Below are 13,056 nucleotides of genomic sequence, written 5' to 3'. Positions count from 1 at the left end.
TGAAATGTCATATTTTCTTTGAGTAACTGTAGTTTTAGGACTCACTTTTAAAAAAAAAAAAATTTTAGCGTTTATTTTTGAGAGACAGAGAGTGAGCAGGGGAGGGGCAGAATGAGGAGGAGACACAGAATCCGAAGCAGGCTCCAGGCTCTGAGCTGTCAGCACAGAGCCCGACGTGAGGCTTGAACCCACAAACCACGAGAACATGACCTGAGCTGAAGTCAGACGCTTAACCAATTAGGACTCACTTTTATACTCCAGTATCTTAAAGAAAATAAGACATCATAATATTCTGCCCCTGCTAAAACTTCGGTTTCCATCTCTAAATACATTTTTTCTATTTTCTTTACCCAACGAAAATTAACGATCTCTTAACATCATCTAATACCCAGTCCGTATGCAAAATTCCTGGGTATTCCGAATGTTTTTACATTTGATTTGTCTAAACCAGGATCCAATTCAAGATCATGGGTTACGTAAATCTCTTTAGTTTGAAGGAGAGTCCCTTTTTTTAATGCATGTCAGATTTTCTAATTTGTCATTTTTCAATCCTAATTTTTAAAAGGGTAAATAGTGTTGATATCTCTTCCGAATGAAGCCCCGGTCAGTGGCTGAGGCCAGGAGAGGCTGCTTCCAGGTTATTTTGTAGGGGTGCTCTTTTGCCTTCAGCGTGAGCGTGGTTGTCAGGCCCCGTGGTCTCCTTAGAGGGGCACACTGCCGGGCAGCTCTCTGATGTTCATGGACGTGAGCCTTTGGGCCCAGGGGGTAAGCCCTTTGCTGACTGGTGACTAAGTGAGTTTGAAGTCTGCTCTCTGGAAGCTCCTGTCTAGGTCACCACTTTAGGAGTGGTGTAGAATCATTAACACAAGGTCTTCAAAAGGACTGCAACCCTAATTCCAGGTTATAATAATGTGGGTAAATTTTTAAAAGTCTTTCCACTGCATTTTTTTTTTTTTTTTTTTTTGAGAGAGAGAGAGTGCACACACTTGTGATCTAGAGAGTGGTAGAGGGAGAGAGAGATTTTTTTTTTAAATCTTTCTAAGTTTATTTTGAGAGAGAGAGTGCACACAGCGGGGAAGGAGCAGAGAGAGAGAGAGGGAGAGAGAGAATCCCAAGCACTGTCAGCACAAGCCCTATGTGGGGCTTGAACTCTTGAACCATGAGATCATGACCTGAGCCAAGAGCATCAAGAGTTGGATGCTCAACTGACTGAGCCATCCATGTGCCCTTCCACTGCAATTTTTAATTTATACCTCCCTCCAGGGAAATAGTCACATTTCTTTTTTTTTTTTTTTCTTTTTTTTTTTAACGTTTTATTTATTTTTGAGACAGAGAGAGACAGAGCATGAACGGGGGAGGGGCAGAGAGAGAGGGAGACACAGAATCGGAAGCAGGCTCCAGGCTCTGAGCCATCAGCCCAGAGCCCGACGCGGGGCTCGAACTCACGGACCGTGAGATCGTGACCTGAGCTTAAGTCGGCCGCTTAACCGACTGAGCCACCCAGGCGCCCCAATAGTCACATTTCTTTAAAAAAGACAAAGCTCCACAAGTTTTGTTTATGTGTGTGTGTTTAAAGTATAAATGGAAGCAGTTTGGGATGGGCTTTGTGCAATTCAAGAAACATTCAGTCTCTTCCGTGTGCAAGGCCCTGTACAAGCCCTTGGGTAATGCAAAGGTGAAGGACTGCCTGATTCCTGCCCTCAAGGAGTCTGTCTCCCAGGCTGAAAGTCATGTTTATAAACACCTGTTGCACAAGACAGAGTGCTCAATACTCTGGAAGAATTAGTATAACAAAAGAAGCGAGGGCCGCCTGGCTGGCTCTGTTGGTAGAGCATGCGACCCTTTGATCTCAGGGCTGTGAGTTCAAGCCCCACGTTGGGCATAGAGCCTATTTAAGAAAAATAAGAATCAACTCTCACGTATGGAATTGGAGAGAATTTTCAGGAAGGTATAGATTTGAGCTGGACCTGGAGATGAGTGGGAGATGTAGGCTCTGTGAGAACTGGGACCTTGTGCCTCTTTTTTTTTTTTTAAATCTACCCCCACACATGGGGCTCAAACTCCTGACCCCAAGATCAAGAGTCCTATGCTCCACCAGCCAAGCCAGCCAGGCGCCCCCTTGTCTGTCTTATTTATAACGTCAGCACTTGAAACTGCCTGGCTCACGATAGACACTTAATGAAATAAGGACATTTGAGGCTAAAGGAGTGTTGTGAGCAAATGGGTAGAATTTCACGTGTTCCTGAACGAGCAGGTGTTCTGCTGTGGCTAGACCTTTGCGCTGAGGAATAGAAGAGAGAGGAAAAGAAAATAAAAGTTGGGCCAGATAGGAATCTTGTATGTTCTGCTGAGGAGTGTGGTCTCGATTCTGTTGGAAAACGGAAACCATCGAAGAGTTTTTGAGCGGGGAAGTGACATTAGTGCTTCGGAAGATAATTCTGGTGTGTGTGGATAGCACGCATTAGGGGAGACAGGAAGGCTCTAAGGGAGGTACGATGGCAAGGACAGAGGATGGCTTGAGAATAATGTCAGGACAACTTCAACACGAACAGTCTGGGCATGAAGAAAAAGGAGCAATCGGGTGACCTTGAGGTCTCTGGCCAGCCATTCAAGACAAAGAATCCAGGTGGGGAGGGAAGAGTGTAGTTGTATTGTTTAACATTTTGGGGTTAGTGTCTGTCTAGAAATGATGTTCCAGAGGACCGGAGAAGAGGATCCAGTATGTTCAAGTCAAGGCTCATTGTTTCAAATGTCTGCCATCTAGAGAGCTGCGTGGAGGTGAAGCCATCCACCTTATCGTCAGCCTGTGTCACCGCGTACCTGAGGCTCGAGGCTACCGGTTTCAAGTTTCTGGTACATACTCCGCTAGGCCGTACTGAGTATACTTTCAGATGGTAATGGGTGTTCTCAGAGGGCGTGATGACTGACTTAAAAAAATTTTTTTTTAACGTTTATTTATTTTTGAGAGAGAAACAGAATGCGAGTGGGTTAGGGGCAGAGAGAGGGAGACAAAGAATCCGAAGCAGGCTCCAGGCACCAAACCATCAGCACAGAGCCCGATGCGGGGCTCGAACCCACGAGCCGTGAGATCATGATCCGAGCCGAAGTCGGACTCTCAACCCACTGAGCCACCCAGGCGCCCCATGATGATTAATTTTATGTGTCAGCTTAACTGGGCTGAGGGATGCCCACATAGCAGGCAAAACATTATTGCTGGACATATCTGTGAAGATGTTTCGGGGAGAGATTAGCTTTTGAGTTGGTGAAGGAGTAAAGATCACCCTCACCAGTGCGAGTGGGGATCATCCAATCCATTGAGGGCTTGAACAGAACAAATACAGAGGAAGCGTGAATGCTTTTTTCCCTTGAGCTGTGACATTTCATCTTCTATTCTTGGACCTCGGACCTCCTGGTTCTCGGGCCTTCAGGCTTGGATTGGAACCGTACCACCAGCTTGCCTCCAGCTTGCGTGAGACAGAGGAGGGGACTCCTCAGCTTCTGTCGTTGTGTGGGCCAGTTCCCATAATAAATCTCTTCGTATGTGTCTATATATATTCTACCTGTTCTGTTTTCCTAGAGAACCCTGACCGATAACGATGGCATTGAGTTCATGAATTTCTTCCTAAAGGTGCTGGTCTCTTCCACACATTAGGACATCACTTCAGCCCTGGGCTATTGTTCTTCTTGTGAGTTCTTCCTATAACTCTTTCTGGCATGGCCTCTCTAGAAACCCACTTTTCCTGATTTAATTTAAGTTTTTTTAATGTTTATTCATTTTTGAGACAGAGACAGAGCATGGGGGGGGGGGGGGCGGTGCAGAGAGCGAGGGAGGTGGACACAGAATCCGAAGCAGGCTCCAGGCTCCGAGCTGTCAGCACAGAGCCTGATGGGGGGCTCAAACTCACGAACCGTGAGACCATGACCTGAGCTGAAGTCAGACGCTTAATTGACTGAGTCATCCAGGTGCCCCTTTTAAAATTTTTATAAAGTTTATTTTGAGACAGAGAGAGACAGCGTGAGCAGGGGAGGGACAGGGAGAGAGAGAGAATCCCAAGGAGGCTCCACACGGCCAGTACAGAGCCCGACTCAGGTCTCGAACCGACAAACCACAAGATCACGAGCTGAGCATAAATCACGAGTCCAGACGCTTAACCAACTGAGCCACCCAGCCCACCCCCACCATGATTTGATTTTTTTATCTGAAAATACAATTTTTCGGGGCACTTGGCTGGCTCAGTCGGTACAGCATGCAACTTGACCTTGGGGTTGTGAGTTTGAGCCCCATGTTGGGTGTACGGATTACTTAAAATCTTGGAAATACAGTTTTCTTTTGGCAGGCCCTTTCAAAAGAGATAATTGCCTAAGGACACGTGGGTGGCTCAGTCGGTTAAGCGTCCAAACTCCTGATACCAGCTCAGCTTGTGATCTCGCAGTCGTGAGGTTGGTGGAGTCTGCTCAGCTCGGAGCCTGCTTGGGATTCTCTCTTCCCCTCTCTGCCCCTCTCCTGCTTGCATGTGCGTGCTCTCTCTCTCAAGATAAATAAAAGTCGTTTTTTTTTTTTTTAAAGATAACTGCCTAAAATTTCATTTTTGCTACTTTACCATCCTCCAAGGTGGCATTATAAGCCATCATTGTAGGGAATTTTTCTACTTTCGTTAGCCACACTAGGCAGCTTATGGGGATGCTGTGGAATCTCTGTATTCATCATCTGCCAGCAAATGGAACTTCCAATGCCTTCCTATCTACTGCGCAGGTGAGAACCTTCTTTTGCAGTCTTGGTCCCAGCATCAGGGTGGGTGGCCATATCTTGGAGACCCCCTGCTATTCTGGGTCATTTAAACTCCCTCATTTGGGCAGTCCTCCCTGCCTTCGGCCTCTCCTTTTACTGTTTTGGTCCACCAAGGTCTCAAGGATTCTATGTTTAAAAAAATTTTTTTTAATGTTTTTATTTATTTTGGAGACAAAGCATGAGCAGGGGAGGGGCGGAGAGAAAGGGAGACACAGAATCCGAAGCAGGCCCCAGGCTCGGAGCTGTCAGCACAGAGCCCAACGTGGGACTCGAACCCACAGACCGTGAGATTATGACCTGAGCTCAACCGACTGAGCCACCCAGGTGCCCCTCAAGGATTCTGTTTTACCAAAGGCTGCACTTCCCATCCAAGTAGCTTTGGGAAAGATTGAAGTTCAATGACATTTAACAATAAGTGCTGTCATACAGCTAGAATGTGGCAGAGTTGGCAGTTAAATCCGTGTTTCCCACCCTTCTGATCTTTCCATGGTCATACAGCTGGAACTAACTTCCAGCGTGGTGACTTTGTGATCCTCCTTTCCCGAGCACAGAGTTGAGATCTGCCCCTCACAGTTGAACGGACTATCTTGCAGCTGCCCGTGGGACGCTGGCATCCAGAGGTGAGTCTTTTGCCCGGCTCTTTTTAAGTTTTAGCCAACTTTAATCGATTTAGCGGGTGCAACATGCTGTTTGGGGGCTTTCCTCATTCGTCAAGCCCTTAGACCAGTCGTGGCTCCCTCGGAGCCAGCTTTTAAATCCCTTCCCACCCTATTCCACCCTGGCAACAAAAACAGCTGCACGTACAGCTTGACCAGCAGCAAAAGTACAAACACTTCCTCCTCAGTTTTCCTTGCTATTTTTAGTTTTATTCCTACCCTGGGTTTTCTTTGGCTTTATGTAGCGGTCATCTGGGTCAGCTGACCCATGCCTTCCGAAGTAGATGCCGTGTCTCTAATTAGAGACCACTCATTCCATCTGCCTCCCATTCTCTCTTCTCTCTCATGGCTGTGGCTCAAGTGTTGCTGGTGGCCACTGTTTTTCTTTCCATGGTGCCTCTCTGGTCTGTTGTGGAACTGAAGCCAATTAGGAAGACCAGGAAAGGGGAAGCCAAGTTTGTATGGAGGTCTGTGGGGAGGAGCAGTAGGCCGTGGAGACTTGGCGGTTTTATTCAGATTATCCAAAGATTCAGATCACTTTAATAATACACTTTTCAGCTTTCTGACTTCAGTTCTGTCAGCTGCCTATCACTATCGCAGTAGGTAGGGGTGTGGGTGGGGTGGGGTGGGGGGAATGGGCCGGTTGCCCACAGTAGGTGAGGAACAGCCATCGAGAGGATGGGAGTAGGAACATAAAATGTCTGACCAGGAAGGAGGTTTTACCTCCAGGACCCCACCGTTTTCATGAGGAAACCAAGGTCCCAGAGATAAGAAGATCATTGTTTAGCTTCGGTGCCCATTTCCTAGCGAGTCTTGTCCAGCCTAACTAGGACCAAAGGAGAAGGAAACACACATGTGAGTGCCTGGGTGGCAGGGTGGGTTTCGAGCCATTTTGAGAGGCAGAGACTGCAGCTGGAGCCCGCCTCTCTCGTGCGACCTGAGCCAGAGAAGAAGAACATTCTGGAACAGGAGAACCCCTGAAAATTGAATTTACTGCTGCTACAGATAGCTGTCATTCCCTGTAAGGGCTATTGATACCCACCTTTCTAAACACCACATGTTTTACCTCACTGAAGCCTCAGAACAAGCCTATGAGGAAGTCACGTTACTATCTCTACTTTACAAGTGAGGAAATTAAAGCAGAAGTTCATTGCTTGCCTAACCCTCCGCTATCTGCCTCCTAACCAAGAATATAGTTCAAAAGAGAAAAAGTGATCTACCGGAAGATGTTCAGCACATGCTTACTTATCATAAAAAGTTGAATGTAACTTAACCACCTAACGGTTGAAGAGTGATTAACTCCACAGAGTGCAAATCAGCCGAACACAATTTGAACTCTTAAAACGATCGTTGTAATAAATCCGTTGCGGGGCAGAAAGTTGTTTGTGACATGTGTGGAAAACGGTGCAAGGGCATGTACCTCCGCTGTGGTTTACGTGGCCACGACTAGAAGAAAACTTGAGAGAATAAAAAGCTCATGTATTAAAATGGGACATGTGACGTTCTTTGGATTTTTTTTTTTTTTAATCGTCACCCTACCGCTTGTGTGGCTAATTTAAAAATTGTCTCCTTAACTCTTAAAAACTGAGAACAAACTGAGGGTTGATGGGGGGTGGGAGGGTGGGGTGGGTAGGTGATGGGTATTGAAGAGGGCATCTTTTGGGCTGAGCGCTAGGTGTTGTATGGAAACCAATTTGACAATAAATTTCATATATTAAAAAAAAAAAATGGTCTCCTTAGTCTTTGTAATTCTACAATCAGTAGTCCGTGGCCTAGCAAAGGTTTCTGGTCACGTTACGTTCTCCAAGTTATCTAAGATAGCCCCAGCTATCTAAGTTTTCGTATTTGTTTGTTTTTCCTGTTCTGTTTTGTATGCCTGTGATAGAAGGTAGGTGAGAAACAATACAAGTAATAGCAGTAAGTGGCAGTGTTCAGACAGAACAATAATAAAGCTTTATCTTGAAAGTTGCCAAGTAATGTATTACCTCATTCTGGTAAATATTTTATATGCAAACAAATATACAAAACCCATCCTTTGTAGCTTACCAGCTCATAGCGGTATCGTTTTTCACAGTTTATAGACTGGGCAGGAGGGTGACCTGTCGTAAATCCTACAGTCAAGGATATAGAGGGAGCTGTGCCCTCCTTCCCTCCCTTCCGTTCGCCTTCAAGCCACCTTCGCTCTGCTGTGGAGTCTAGCCCGTCCTTTGGTGAGCGGAGTCTCTTCATAGCTGTTAACAAAGAAATGGCCACACACCCGTGTTCACTGCGGCATTATTCACAATTGCCAAGAGTTGGAAGCAAACTGAATGTCCATGGACAAATGAATAAAGAAAATGTGCTATATGTACAATGGAGTATTATTCAGCCATTTAAATAGAGGAGGAATCCTGTCCTACGCGACAACATGGATCAACCTTGAGGACATTATGCTGAAGGAAAGAAGCCGGGACAAAAACCGTGTGATTCCACTGTGATCTAAAGGAGTCAGACTCAGAAACAGAAAGTAGAACGTGGTTACCAGGTGCCGGGAGAAGGGGGAAGTTCAGTGGGTATAGAGTTTCAGTTGTGCAAGATGAAGAAGTTCTAGAGATCTGAGCACGGCAGTATGCATGTAGTCAACACTACTCTAAAAAATGGTTGAGATGATATGTTTTATGTTACGTGTGCTTTTTTGGTGGTGGTGGTGGTTGTTGTTGTTGTTGCCACATTAACGAAGAAAAGAAATGGCCGCTTCTACAGAAGCAAACCACCACTTGAACACTGTCCTTTTAACCCTTACCACCTAGGTTTGGGCCACATTGCCCATCATCCCTTTTCTTTCTATTGACACGTCTTTGCCCTGAGACCCTCCGGCTGTGCCGTGGTCTTGGTCTTCCGTGGATTTCAGCTACTCCTCTAATAAGGGAAGAAAGTGGACGTGATAGATTCTTTTGTAGATTCGAGGAAATTGCATGTCAAGTGAAAGGCGACTTACCAGATGTTAAGTGACTAGAAGATCTGCCCTCCTTAAACCGTCATGCCGCGTCCCGGAAGAGCTGAGGTCTGAGCTGAGGTCCCCGTAGCCTACTTGAGAATCAAGATCAGATGCGTGGCCTCGGTGCTGAGCGGTGGTGCAGCAGTACCTGCCAGGAGCCGCTAGATGGCCCCCATGCTCCGCATCTGACTTCCTTGCAGGCTTTCTGAATTCTAGCAGGAACAGAGAGAGACCAGACAAACCTCGCCTCCCCACTTTGTATGAACGACTAACAGATCGGCAGTGGCAGACATTACTGCTCTTATTTTCTCAAGTGGCTTATTTTCACTTTCAGCATCAGTCTCCCATTGTCCTTACTTTTTGCTACCGGTCTTCTCTCTTAACCAAACTGATGTTCCTTACAGGCTGAAGCTGCCTTGTTTCTACCATAGGCTTGTACTAGGATGGAAAAAGAGATGGACTGAAAGCACGAGACAGTCAGTAGGGAGAGAGAGAAATAGAATGGATGTTTATTGAGGAGCCAGAGAAGGAAAAAAAAAAAACCCAAAACTTAGGGTTAGGACCCCGTGTCCGGGATCAGAGGCGAGAGAGAGGAGCACGGTTGAGAAGCAGATTGGAATAGGAATTCAGCTGTAAGAGGAAACCCAGGGGACGATCAGCCACTGGCAGGGACATCAGCACACGTGCGATAGCCCTCCTGAGGGGTCATCTCCTGCCAGTCTCAGCACCAGCACTCGGAGCTGGGTCACCTCAGGGTCAACCCACAAAGCTAGGCAAGCCACTAGTGACGCTTTGAAGACATGCTCCTAGGGGCATGGGCCAGAATGGTGTCTCATCATGACCGCAGTGTGGCCCGGACCTAGCAGATGACCCTTTTCTGGTGAGGATTCCAAAGCCTGTGACTAATGGTAATTAACCATGACTCACTGTAACACTGAGCACAAAGAGGTCATTGTCTCCACTGAGTCCAGTGGGGGGAAACTGAGGTATGGAGTGGGGAAGCAGCTTTGCTCCATTAGTCAGGGGCACCAGGCCGCGAGTTTATCACTGCCCTGCTGAAATGCCCTCGAGGCTGCCCTTGACAATCAGGAGTAAACACTTCCCGTGGGCTGTTCAGAGGAGAAGAGCAGGACCTTTCCTCCGTGCTGTTCTATGTGGACCAGAGCCATAGAACTAGCAACTCCCAGTTGCAAAGACCCTTTGGCTCGATAACCCCTCCACTACCTCTGCTTCTACAGTGAGGAGTCTGGAGGCCAGGGTGACAGCTAAGATCACACCATGGGTGTTGTGAGTGGGCCAGGCCTTGCATCCTGAGGTGCTGTGTGCTACTCCCTGTACACCCGGATGACAGCAGGAGAGAGGCAGGATTGTGCGAGTTACAAGCACGGGCTCGGGCTCGGTAGCCTGGGTTCAGATTCTGGATTCGTTGCTTACCACCTGTGTGCATCCGAGCCAGCTCCTCTGTGCCCCAGTTTCTCCATCTATAAAATGAGGCTAATGCAAGTGGCTAGATCGTCGGGATGTTTTGAGAAGCGAAGTAGATAAATGTAAAAAAAAAAAAATGATAACAACAAAAATATGTAGCAGGGGCACCTGGGTGGCTCCGTCGGTTGAGCGTCTGCCTTCGTCTCAGGTCGTGATCTCACGGTCCGTGAGTTCGAGCCCCGCGTCGGGCTCTAGGCTGACACCTCAGAGCCTGGAGCCTGCTTTGGATTCTGTGTCTCCCCCTCTCTGTGCCCCTCTCCCCTTCACGCTCTCTCTCTGTCTCTGAAAAATGGATAAACCTTTAAAAATTTTTAAAAAATACATAGCTAATTTTTTGTAGTGTTATTTAAACAAGGCAGGTATGAGAATCCTTAGCTCTACACCTGGCCACTCAGCTCCCCTACTGGGTCCAGCCCAGTTGTCTCGCTGGCCATTTCTCCAGTTTGCCTGGCCTTCTGGGTCTCCTGAGAGAAGGGAGCAGTGAAAGAATAGACGTTGGGCTCAGGAGAAAGAGACATCCCGGAATTTCTTCCCCTTTCTCTTACTCCGAGGTAGGCTCTTTTAGCCCAGCAGCCTTCGTGACATCATCAGACAATGCAGGTGCTGCTGGCTCAGCTCCCAGCCCAGCGCTAGAAGCATCAGAAGGCATCTTGGGCAACAAGACACAGACCAAGATAACCACATTCCTGCCCATCTCCTCAGGCCTTGGCTCCGGGCCCGGCAAGCCCACCCTCTGAACGAGGTGGGATAATGACGACAGGAAAGCTAATTACAGTCGTCACCCTGCTGGGTTGAGAATACTGGCTTGTTTGTCTAGCACAACTTACCTGAGTCATCCAGCCCGTAGCCTATAGCCACCTGGGTCTGGACCTGGGCCGGCAGGCTGCCCGGAGTCTGGAACACCTTCTGCATGCTCAACCTGGCGAGTGCCAGCGCTTCCTGCCTGTTCTCCCCTCCCGAAAGCAAGCGGAGACCGTTTAGCTCCGGAGACACAGCTCCAGACTGAGCGAAGAGCCCGGCCAGGGCTCATTCTGGGGTGAGCAGAACCAGAGCGGAGGCCTCACAGCCAGCCTTCGGAAGGTCACCTCCATGGATCAGAGATGAAACCAGGCGTTAGAGAACGGCCAGGGCGCCAGCTGCCTCGCCGCTTCCATACCACCCGCCAGCCTCACCGTTGAGCTGCTCCCTGTCCCCCATTCAGGGGTCCTCACGACGCTGCACAGGCCAACCCCGCAGGCCAGCAGCGATCTAGGCTCAACTCCCACTAGTTCCACCCAGGGTTTTTCCGAAGTAAAATGAAGAAAAAAGGTGCTGTATTTCACAAAAACATTTTTTTAATTTATTAATTTATTTTGAGAGAAAGTGCACACAGGCTGGGGAGAGGGGCAGAGAGAGAGAGAGAGAGAGAGAGAGAGAGAGAGAGAGAGAGAGAATCTCAAGCAGGCGCCACGCCCAGTGCGGAGACTGATGCGGGGCTCGATCCCACAGCCCTGAGCTCATGACCTGAGCCAACATCGAGGGTCGGACCCTCAGCCAACTGAGCCACCCAGGCACCCCTCGCAAAAACATTTTAAAATTAGACCTAGAAAGTACTCTCACAGAAAGTATAAACGAAATAAGAGTGAGAATCCCCTACTCCCTTTCTGACTCACTGAGTAAGGGAAACTAGAAGGATGTGACAGAGAAGAAAAAGGTGGGCCCCTTCTCTGGGACTGGAGGAAGTTTACAGCCTTGAGGTGATTTCCACCGTCAGGACCATCTGTGGCACGGCTGCTAAAAAGAACCCAACAAGGCCAAGTGGGGACACTGTAGGTGGGACAGGAGACACAGGAAGCAATGTTTTAAGGCAGCAATCCCAGAAGCCTAGGGATGTGGCTCTCTCCTCCAAGAAAAGAGCTAGAGAGCCCCATAAAAGCAAGCTCAGGCCAAGAGACCAGCTTCCCCGGGGGCTGGAGGACCTGATTAGTGGGGTTGCCTCAGGCCCTGCCTCCCCACAGCTGTGGCTGTTGCTTGCATCCGTCTCTCCCTGCAGCTCCCCAAGTAATTGGGGGGCTCAGCAGTAGCGTCTCCTGCTGTGCAATCTGCTCCCCGTGAAAGCCTCAGCATTCCTGGTGCCACCCGTGGCCCCTCACACTTTGTAGTTGGGCAGGAAGTGAGACTGATGACAGACTATCCCTGGAGGGGAGGGAGAGGCAAGGCAGGAGGGTGGAGGGAGACCTAATTCTTCCTTGCTCCCTAGAACGTGACCTCAGCGTCCTCACACCTGGCTTTCCGGTCGACCTGCCGACTGAGGGTGACTCCCGGCCCTGACCTTTATGACGGCCTTATAAAGGCTCCTGGTAGGCAGCGAGCAGCCATCGGCTTCCCCTCACGGAGGCCAGCCAGGCGTGGGCCCCGTGTGCTTCCTCCACTAAACAAGGCCTCACGGCTCCACTCCCTCGGGAGGGGGCCTGCGCCCTGTGATGCCAGGAGGCTCTCCATCACCACATATCCTGGGACATGCGGTCCCAGAGCCGGACCGAGTTCGTGAAAATATGACAGTTTGGAACTGCCCTAGAGGACAAGGGACACACCATCTCTGTGCCCGGCGCACTTCATGCAGGCGGTACTGTGGTGCAGGGGGCAACTGGGCTGGAAACGGGGAGCCTGGTGGTCCCAGTGCCCCAGCACTGCCTGTCACCCTGATGACCTTGGGCAAGCCAGTCTCCATTTCAGTCTGTCTGTCCAATGGGATAGTAGTAACTATCCAACTTGTTTAGAACTCACTGATGAGGCCAAGGAGCCTCCGGGAAGTTGGAAAGTGTCTGTCTATCTGTCTCTCTCTCTCTCTCTCTCACACACACGCGTGCGCGCACACTCACAAACACACACATACCACGTGAGCTGCGATGAGTTGGGACTTGATTTGAAGAGGAGGGGCACTACCACAAGAGTGGGGGTGGTGTGCAGACAGCGGCTGGTATCTGAGTCAAGAACAGGGAAAGATAAGACGGGAGAGACGGCAGTGAGAAGCCAAGGAGCGAGGACCCAGAGAGGTCAAGCTGAGAAGCTTTGGGGCTGTGTCAGGTGATGCCCCAGGCAGAGGGACGTTGTTTCCCTCGGCAGCCGCCGAAGTTTCCCCTCCGGAGCTAGATGCAGGCCCGCGGTCA

Source organism: Panthera tigris, chromosome A2, assembly GCF_018350195.1.
Source record: "Panthera tigris isolate Pti1 chromosome A2, P.tigris_Pti1_mat1.1, whole genome shotgun sequence".
NCBI lineage: Eukaryota > Metazoa > Chordata > Mammalia > Carnivora > Felidae > Panthera > Panthera tigris.
Note: the sequence above shows the minus strand (reverse complement) of the source record.